The 10,337-nt window shown below is 37.3% G+C and overlaps 1 pseudogene; it reads right to left on the minus strand.

Annotated features, from left to right (window-relative positions):
* Nucleotides 1-5,948, minus strand: part of LOC108313786 — a 148,919-nt pseudogene extending 142,971 nt beyond the window's left edge.
* Between the last annotated feature and the right edge of the window lie 4,389 nt (nt 5,949-10,337).

Below are 10,337 nucleotides of genomic sequence, written 5' to 3' on the forward strand. Positions count from 1 at the left end.
TGATAGCCTTTCTTCTGCTTGATCGATTAGACTATTAAAACTTGTATTTGCTTCACATAGTTCTGGTGCTGTTTTTCAGCTCCATCAAGTCGTTTATGTTCCCCTCCAAGCTGGTTATTCTAGTTAGCATTTCATCTAACCTTTTTCCAAGGTTTTTAGTTTCTTTGCATTGGGTTAGAACATGTTTCTTTAGCTCAGAAAAGTTTGTCATTACCCATCTTCTAAAGCTTGTTTCTGTCAATTTCTTGTGCTTTCTTGGTCATGTTGTGTTCCTGTGTTGGTGAGGAGTTGTGATCCCTTGAAGGAGAAGAGGCGTTCTGGTCTTTGATGGTTTCATCTTTTTTGTGCTGCTTTTTCCCCATCTTCATGGATTTGTCTAGCTCTGATCTCAGGGAGCTGCTTGATAAGGTTGCTCGTTTGCCTGTAGAGGCATCTACTGGGTTTCTAAGGACTCCTTCAGGTTGCTAGGTAGGCTTCATGTGTCTTTTTTGCTTATGCTGGGAGGTTAGTCCTGGCTTTTCCACTGAGCTGAAGGGGCTGCTGGGTTGTCAAGAACACTGTCCTATTGCTACATAGGCTTCCTGTGTTTTTGTTTTAAAAACATGAAGCCTAGTTCCGCCTCCTTAATAGTGGGTTGCACCTTTCCTCCACAGAGCTGGGTCATTCAGGGTTCAGCTTGGACTGAGGCACTGGCTGCATAACCCGCTAGTTAGTGCTTCAGTCCTCTGGGGTTTGTGGGTGAGGGGAATGACCCATCTGGCCGCACCGTAGGTCTCCCCACTTTTGGCTCCCTCTCTCTCCAGTTATGGGGTCCTGCTCAGCTGCCCAGTGTGACTTCCTGATTTCAGCTCCCTCTCCCCAGAAATCACTTTTTTATTCATCCATCGATGATAAATGATCACTGGATGACTGGTTACACCTCTTTCTGACTTATTTCTTTGTTTGAATGTTAGTATATGCAAACTGAATTCAGAACAATTCTGTTCCTGAGGCGACTTTGCATATGTCTGCTCTAATTTATTATAGATTAATTTTATATTTTAACTCATGGAAAGCACTCATACTTCTCTTATCTTTAACATTTAAAAAAATCTCACATATGTAAACTGACAACAGAAATAATACCATTGCTCTTCTTAAGTGAAATAACTAAAACTACTTCAACCATACGGTCATGTCTATTATTGAAACTTGTTTCTGTTGACTATTGTTGCTCTAAAAAAGAATCTAATAATAATGTTAAGAACTGCTATTTCAACTCACCTAGTGAACAATAATATTTTTTTCACACCATTTGCAGTTCCTTAAGGACTGACAGGCATCATGCAAATGCATAAATGACTCATTTTGACACTGTAAAAACTGACAATCAGAGAGCAAGTAGTTAAGTTTGTGAGTGAAGCAGTAGTATATAAATCTAGTAGTATATAAATTTAAAATGGAATCCAGTAATCTTACAGATGAGGAAACTGAAATTCAAAGAACTGTCTAGCTTTCTAAAGTTACCAAGCATGTAAAAGATTGATTTAACCGTATCCACTTGATAAATAAACTAATTGAATATAATCAAGATGAGAAGGTATAGCCTTAAAAGAAAAATTTGTATGAAAGGCTTAGTATCAAATAACACATTTCATTAGAAACTGCATTATGAAATGATTTTCAAACACTTATGTGAAACATATACAACATAGAAGAATTTTACATCTAGAACGTAGTTTTTAAAACTTTCTCCGAAAGCATCATTGTCAAACACATTGTGTCATATTTTATACAGTTGCTAGCATGAGCTTTCAAAGAAGGCTCTCACAAACTAGAATCTTTCTCCTCAAGGAGTTCATGGACAAACAGACAAGCAGGCACTACTGGCAAAAGATATCATTTGTAAGCCAAAACCAAGTCTTAGAATGGAGAATAAATCAGCAGCTGTCTATTAAAGGAAAAACGAAGTGAAATCTAGAAGCTAGAAAAAAGTAGACATAAGTCAGTAATCTAGTTTCCTGTGTCTGTTATCTCTTAAATTAAAATCTGCTTGGATTCAATTTTATTACATTGATTCATTTGTTTACATTAAGTATAGTTTTTTGGCCTCACTCTCCAGCCCTACACGAGGCTAATTTTTTATTAATTTTGAATATTTACAGCCTCTAGATAATATCTCTTAGATATTAATTAAAAGTGAACGAAACCTAAGTGGACAACCTAAGTTGATCTAATTTAAAATAAAACTGAGTAGATCATACATTTTGCTGACTAGATAAATACTGTTTTTAAAAAGTTCGTAGATTTTATGCCAAAAAGAGCTTAAGAAACATCATGTGGTTAAACAAACTTTTGACTGTGACTAGAAATCTGGTGACCTTGATTCAATACTGGCAATATCAATGGTTCCAAAATTTAGTGGATCATCAGAATCACATTTCCATGCTCCATGAGCAGAAATTTCAATTGAGTAGCCTTAGGGTGAGTCTGCAACTTGTCAGCCAACCCCTCACTTCCCATCTAAACATACAGTTTTGCAGGTGATTTTGATAATCAGATTCGGGGATTATTAAGTTAAATGATATTGCGCATTTTACGTACAATGGTAGGAGATGATTTCTAAAGGGATATTCAAATTACATATTTTATGACTCAGATACACTTCTTGCTTTGCACGGGGGTTTCTTCTAGGAAATTCTTGACAAATGATCATTCAGCTTCATCGGAAGAGAACACATTCTCTCTGGAGGCTATTTGTTCCATTGTTATAAAGCTTCTTATTCTGAGCCAAATTGTAGTGACTTCCATGGATTTCTGGGTTCTACCCTTTGAAAAAATTTATGCCTTTGTCCATCTGGTACTGCTTCAAATGCTGAAAGACAGGACTGTCACATGGAGGTGGGGAAGTCTGTCCTACCAGAATGAACACCAGGATCCCAGGACCCACAAAGCAGGCCTGAGTCTTAGGCTCCCAGATAAAAAGAAGAAGAAAAAAGTGGTCAAAGAACCAGAGACTCAGTACCGAATTTTAAACAATGACAATAAGTTTGCTGATGTTTCTCGTTTAGGACTCACACTCTCTCTAAGAATGTGGTCCAAGGGCAGACACCTGAGATGCCATTAATGAAGAAACAAAACAAAACAAAACAAAACAAAACTCTTTCCCCTTTGCAAGAAACCACCTAAAACCTGTGACCATGTTGCATACCAGACAGACAGAGAAGTCACCCAGCCCCAGGAAGCAGTCCCTTGGTCACTCAGAGTTCCTTGGCAGGGAGAAGAGAAAGAAGAGAGAGTCACCTCTGTTCATATCCCATGGCTCTGAATCGTCAAGTTCCCCGTGCCCCAGACAGGGTGGAGAGGAGATTAGAGTTAGCAAGAATCTCAAAAAACACAAAGGAGAAAGAAAAAACAAACAAACAAAAAACGGGGCCGCAGGACTCCACAGCCTTCTCAGTCTGCTTCTATGAGTCGGGAATGTGGTGTAAACTTGCTGTAAGGGGGAGAAGGATGTTAGTGAGGGGAAAATCATGTTAGTGTTTTAAAAATCCTGTTTCTATTAAGAAAAGTTAACCAAGTCAATACCCAGGCAGCCTCAGGCAGAAATGGAAGCCAGGAACCCGAGCACAGCGGGAAGATGAAGAAGAAAAAAAAATCCAGCAAGAGGGAGACACCCTCCTAGGCCATCCCAAACCCTCCAGGTCAATGGAAAGCAGCCCTAGGAATTGAAATAAAAAGAAACCAGTCAAAATTGAGGCTCCAGGTTGTATCCCAGCAGGAGACGGCCTAAAGTCCCAGTGAAGAAGAAAATGAAGTTCAGGAAAAAGGTAGAGCAACCAATCATTGAGCAGCTGGCTCTGAAAAGGAAGAAGAAGAAGTAGAAAAGTGGGGTAGAAGGAAACCCTTGGAAGGGGGAACTAGACAGATTTAACGGTGGTCTTGGAAAAGAGGCTACATGGGTGAGGCGTACACAGAGCAGGTGAGATTCAAGGCCTTGTGAGAAGACACCCATCATGAAGAGGACAATGCAGACACTTCTGAAACTGGCAAGTTGACAGGAATCCAATTTGGCCAGCGAGATATTGCTGGTTTTGAGAACAAAGGACAGCAACTAAAATTTCTCAGACTTATGAATGGCTTTGAGAATCTGCCTTCTCCATTTATCTGCTCCCTCTAGCATGATTTTGAGGCCCAAAATGGCCCTCAGCGAGAAGGCAGCCAAAAGCCTGCAGCAAGACAGAAACCAAACAGTGGGCTGGAAATACAACTGAAGAGCTTGCCTCAGTTTCTTCACTGCCCCAAACAGAATATTTTACATTGACAGGAATGCTTACAGATCAATCAAGTTGGAAAATTAAACTCTAGTTGTTTTGTTCCCTAAAATAGCCAGAATTGCTTTTATTATTCATTGGTGGAGATGAAAGCCACCTGGCAGTTTCTCAAATCAAACTCATTTGGAGATTAAGGACAAGGACAGCTATCTTGAGGGGCTCAAAGAACTAGGGCAGGGGCAGCTCATGTTTCAGGAGCCAAGAGCACATGTGAGTAGCTAAAATCTATTTTCTGTGTTAAGCAATGCATCCATGTTTGAGACATCAGCATGCATAACATTTGTTGAGTGTGCAGCATGTGCTAGGCACATACTAAAATGTTTTCCTTGCACTAATGCATTTAATCTTCATAGTTATGAAATGGATGCTATTATTATCTCTGTCTTACAGATAAGGCAACTGAGATTCAGGGATAAAGTAATAAAATCTCCCAGGGTCAACCCTTCAAAAAATGCTTAAAGATAGATCTTGCATCTTTCCTACATAATTTTGTCTCAAGATTTAAAAAAGATGTAAAGATTATGGCCCAGAAAAGGATACATTTTCTTCTGGATAAGCAACTTAAAGTGGGGCAAGTTCACAGAATCAAGATGTTGTTTCACTAGAAAAGAAGAAAAATCAGTGAAGTAATTTGGCAGTCTTGTATCAATACATGCGTTTGAAGGAAATCTTGCTGAGAAGAAGGTTGAGGAAAATTGTTGGAGTGTTGCAGTCAACCAACAGATGGGATGCGGTAAATTTCAAAGTGAGGAATAGAAGATCGACAAAAATATAATGAGGGTTGCACACATTTTAGTAATTGTAAAAATTAAACTGTGTAGGCTGTAGCGTATTTAAAAAAAATGATGTTAGGGCTTTGAAAATCCTGTTTCTATTAAGAAAAATTAATCAAGTCAAAATCTAGATTGGTTTTATATATAGTCAATTTAATATTTTTACATTCATATATAATGTTAAAATTCATTTACATAAACAAAAATAAGAAGGTCTAAAACAGGATAAAGAAGTTGTGGTAGAATTCTCTTTAACTATAAACTCATGATCAGAGTAAAAATAAGTTATACACTAAATCCAAGAATGATATAAGCAGTAGATGCCCTCTAATATTCATAAGAGGACAAATAAAAGTAAATTCAATTTATCTTTTAGAGAAAGGACTATTAAACTTATTTCAAGTGATGCTGTTATTTGTTACCTATACATGCAAATGCAACTGTTATAGCAAACCCCAAGTTTCTCTTCAAATAATCAATATGTCAGTATGTTCAGCTCTCTTACTCTTTAAATCTCTATTTTAAAGTTTAACTTCCTTGTAATTCCAGTAAACAACTTTCTCCACCAGCTCATCAGTAGTTCACATCTGCTCCACACCCCCTCCCCTCACTCCATCCTGACCCATCCTGGTCACTTGATCACCCTGGCTACTTGCTCTGACCTGCCCATAACCATCCTTCCCGCCAAAAGACCCACCCTGCCACTCCACCTCCGACCCCTGCTCTTTTTTAAAATAGCCAAAGGAGATTAGTCTAGTTTGTGTGGTCTAACCCTAGCCAACAGGGGACGACACAGCAGTAGGGATGACCCCAGTCAGACATAAGTACCCCTTCTCTGCTTGTCCAAGGGCACCACAGCCATCATCGCTCTGTGTGCCCCGCACCCTTCTATAGAAGTAAACTGCGTTGCTGAGAGGACATAACTTCAAGTGCTATTTCTTTTGCGGCATCGAAATTTTACTTTATAACAGTAATAAAAGCCCCTATACATCTGGCCTTACTTCTTCTTTTTATTTTATAAAGTTTTTATTTTTCTTTATTGAGTTTTCTATTATTTTACACAAGCTTGCTACAATCTTCACCATTTTTTCCTATTATTATACAGTTTACAGAATTGACAGGTGAAAAATAAATCTTTTTTTTTTGCAAATATGTTGTAGATATTTCTTGTCTCTTTACATTATTGATCAGATTTTCTTATTGAATTTTTTACTTTTAAGTTCAAAGGCTTTAAAATGTCCTGCTTTTCATTCTGCCTCCATCTTTCCTTCTGAGGGTTTTCTTCTTTCCTTTTTCCTTCTACAAAAAGCAAGCCTATTCTTGTTTCTCTCTCATTTTTTAAAATACAAGATCAATAATAATCAGTCTTTAGTATAAATCACTACTTCTGAACTCTCAGACAGCTTCTAATCCCTTTTCTCCAACTTTCTCCTCAACATCATCATTTAGATGTCAGACTATTATTTTTTTTTTGAACCATATTTTAAGTTATGGGATACATGTGCAGAGTGTGCAGATTTGTTACATAGGTATACACGTTCCATGGTGGTTTGCTGCACCCATCAAACTGTTACATCCATTAGGTATTTCTCCTAATGCTATCCCTCCCTAGCCCCCTACCATCCCACAGGCCCTGGGGTGTGATATTCCCGTCCCTGTGTCCATGTGTTCTGGTTGTTTAACCCCCCACTGATGAGTGAGAATATGTGGTATTTGTTTTTTTTTGTTGTTGTTCCTGTGTTAATTTGCTGAGAATGATGGTTTCTGTCTTCATCCATGTCCCTGCAAAGGATAGGAACTCATCCTTTTTTATGGCTGCATAGTATTCCATGGTATATGTATGCCACATTTTCTTTAATCTATTATTGATGGGCATTTGGGTTGGTTCCAAGTCTCTGCTATTGTGAACAGTACTGTGATAAACATACATTTTCATGTGTCTTTATAGTAAAATGATTTATAATTGTTTTGGTATTTACCCAGTATTGCAATTGCTGGGTCAAATGTTATTTCTGGTTCTAGATCCTTGAGAAATTGCCACACAGTCTTCCATAATGGTTGAACCAATAATTTACACTCCCACCAACAGTGTAAAAGCGTTCCTATTTCTCCACATCCTCTCCAGCATCTGTTGTTTCCTGATTTTTTGATGACTGTCATCGTAACTGATGTGAGATGGTATTTCATTCTGGTTTTGATTTGCATTTCTCTAATGACCAGTGATGATAAACTTTTTTTCATATGTTTGTTGGCTGCATAAATGTCTTCTTTTGAGACATCCCTGTTCATATCCTTTGCCCACTTTTTGATGGGTTGTGTGTTTTTTTTCCTGGAAATTTGTTTAAGTTATTTGTGGATTCTGGATATTAGCCCTTTGTCAGATGGATAGATTGCAAAACATTTCTCCCATTCTGTAGGTTGCCCGTTCACTCTGATAATACTTGCTTTTTTTTTTTNTCTGGATATTAGTCCTTTGTTCAGATGGATAGATTGCAAACATTTTCTGCCATTCTGTAGGTTGCCTATTCATTCTGATGATAGTTTTTTTTGCTGTGCAGAAACTCTTTAGTTTAACTAGATCCCATTTGTCAACTTAGGCTTTTGTTGCCATTGCTTTAGGTGTTTTGCCCATGCTTATATCCTGAATGGTATTGCCTAGGTTTTTTTCATAGCATTTTCATGGTTTTAAGTCTTACGTTTAAGTCTTTAATCCATCTTGAGTTAATTTTTTTTATAAAGTGTAAGGAGGGGTCTAGTTTCAGTTTTCTGCGTATAAGCTACATACTTATCAGTGTATCATGTTTATTATATAAGCTATATATAGATGAGGAGAATAGCAAATAATAAAATTTAGGACAAGAAACTATGTAGATTTGTCCATCCTACAGTGAATAATTGTTATCGTAGATTGGCTTCCCTGGGAAGCAAATTCTGATACAGGGTGCTAGGAGAGGAATTTTATCATTGACCCTGAGTCATCCTGTAAGTTCTTGCTACATGTTCCAAGAGTGTACAGCCCTGATTATTCTCTATATAAGCCATTTCTCAGGATTATATATACAGTGAGTAATCTTGAGGCATGGCAAAATATATCTCTATGACACAGGGCAGGCTTTCTCACTTCTTGTTATATTTTCCAAGTGTATTGTTCCTCCTTTGTCAGGTAACGTACATATATGCAGATATCTACCTGGGCCCTTCGTTTTGCCACTGTTGGACTTTAGGTGAGTGGTAGAACTGATAATTTTATTCTTAGACTTCTTACTGTACCATGATTGATAACACCATCTGCTTCTGAACCAGAAGCCTTGCATCTTTTTCCAGCATTCATAAGGAGAAACAGACTAACTTGTTAGCTTATAAGTAGGGTACAGTCATGTTTCAAACCTTGATAAAGAGGTTTATACATAGATAGGTGATCAGAGAGTATTTTCTACGGGAGAGCCATAAAAGAAAAATTGGGCACAGGGAGAAGTTGAGTTTGGATTCAGTCACAGCAAAGATCTCAACCAGTGCTAAAAAAAACTTGGGAACTGGGATGACCCTGGAGAGATATTGAGGCAAGAAGTCCTGGCCTTTCTATTTTCACATCAAGCAATCTTTGCATATGGACTGCCCCCTAGTAGGAGGCACAGTCCTGGGCAAGGTGGCTTTCTTTATCTGAAGGCAAGAAAAATAGTGAAAATCTGTTAGTGTACCTCAACATTTGTTATAGCTGCAAATCAGAAAGATCAAATGAATAACCTCTGTTAAAACAATGAATTTCCTTTGGGAATATATAATATTTCTCTATGTCATGCAGTGGCATTTGTGAGTTTTAAAAATACTCTTCTGAGATACAACACTTTAAAAATTCTAGATTGCATGTGTGAATTTACTCAAAATAGTTGCTTTGGCAAGTTTTGTGACTCCTACTTTGAAAAAAAACTCCACTTTGAAAGAAAAACATTATTGTGCCAGTGTATCAATTATCAACAACTAATCTACCCATAATTTCTTTCTGAATTAAATCATGCTTAATTTATCCTTCACCTGAACACTTTGGTAATTTTCTATATAATATCTAGACAACTGAAGTATGATATCCAAGCACATGAATTACATTGCCAGCCAACCTAGATTAGAATTCTCACCTAAACTCTTAGCTTAGCTCTGCTTTGGGCACATTGTTTTAGTTTGTCTTTGCTACAAATTTCTTTTCAGTACAGTGGGGATAATAACTGTATTTAGATCAAAGGGTTGTTGTGAACATTTGAGATATTCCTTTTGGCTGTGTGCTGTGAAAGGATTAAGCTCTCAATAAATCTTAACCAACGTTATTATGCCTTATCTTAAGTTACGTCTAGACTCAGAAGCTTTCCCTTCTTCTTGTAAGCAACATTTATATAGCTAAATCCTTGGGCTTATTTCATCACCTGAATCACCCTACTGGGCTTTTAATGGCATAGGCAATGTCTTATTTAACAAAACTTATTAAAGTGCCTGACACACAAAATGAACTTAAGTACTTGTTGAATGAATGAATTAATGATATAATAAAATATTCACCTTGCTAGGTTTGATCCAGAAACATAACTTTATGTTTGGACACCGTCATGGCAAACGAAGATAAAAACAAAACTGTCAGTAGAGATGGCTTAAGAAACAAAGGTATCTGAGTACAAAGCTGATAAATATCTGTAAATGTTTGTTCAATACAGGATTCCTAATATCACACATATGGTGTTCTTACCGCTTGATGTACTTCAGAGCAAATTTCCCTACCCTTTCTCAAAATAGTGATAAGTTTAGCAGCTGTAGGAACTAAAAGAGTAAGACATTGTTTTCTTTATTGTTCAAGGTGATCAGTGCATTGATATATGAATTCACATATGATAGCACTTAAGGAAGGACACTTGGTTTCTTTAGGAAAACATCATGGAAGGGGTGATGCCTAAGCTAGAACTTGAAGAACAAGCAAAACCGAATGAGATAAGATATGTATAGAAGATAAGGTTTTAGGGAAAGTGTTCCAGGTAGTCATATAAGTAATATGTGCAATGTAGGGCATGAGAGTAAGAGAACTTATTTGGAACTCTAAATAGTAAAGCTCAGTATGGTGAAAAATGAGTGAAGGGAAAAATAGAAGAGATTTGAGAGATAAAATGAGAGGAGGTTTTTGTTTGATTTTCTCTAAAGCAGAGACTGAGTCAGGGACTTGGACACAGACACTTTCTTTGAAGGTGATCCCAGGAAACAAAGGTGAAAGGAC

The sequence above is a fragment of the Cebus imitator genome, unplaced genomic scaffold, assembly GCF_001604975.1.
Source record: "Cebus imitator isolate Cc_AM_T3 unplaced genomic scaffold, Cebus_imitator-1.0 Scaffold143, whole genome shotgun sequence".
Classification (NCBI taxonomy): Eukaryota; Metazoa; Chordata; class Mammalia; order Primates; family Cebidae; genus Cebus; species Cebus imitator.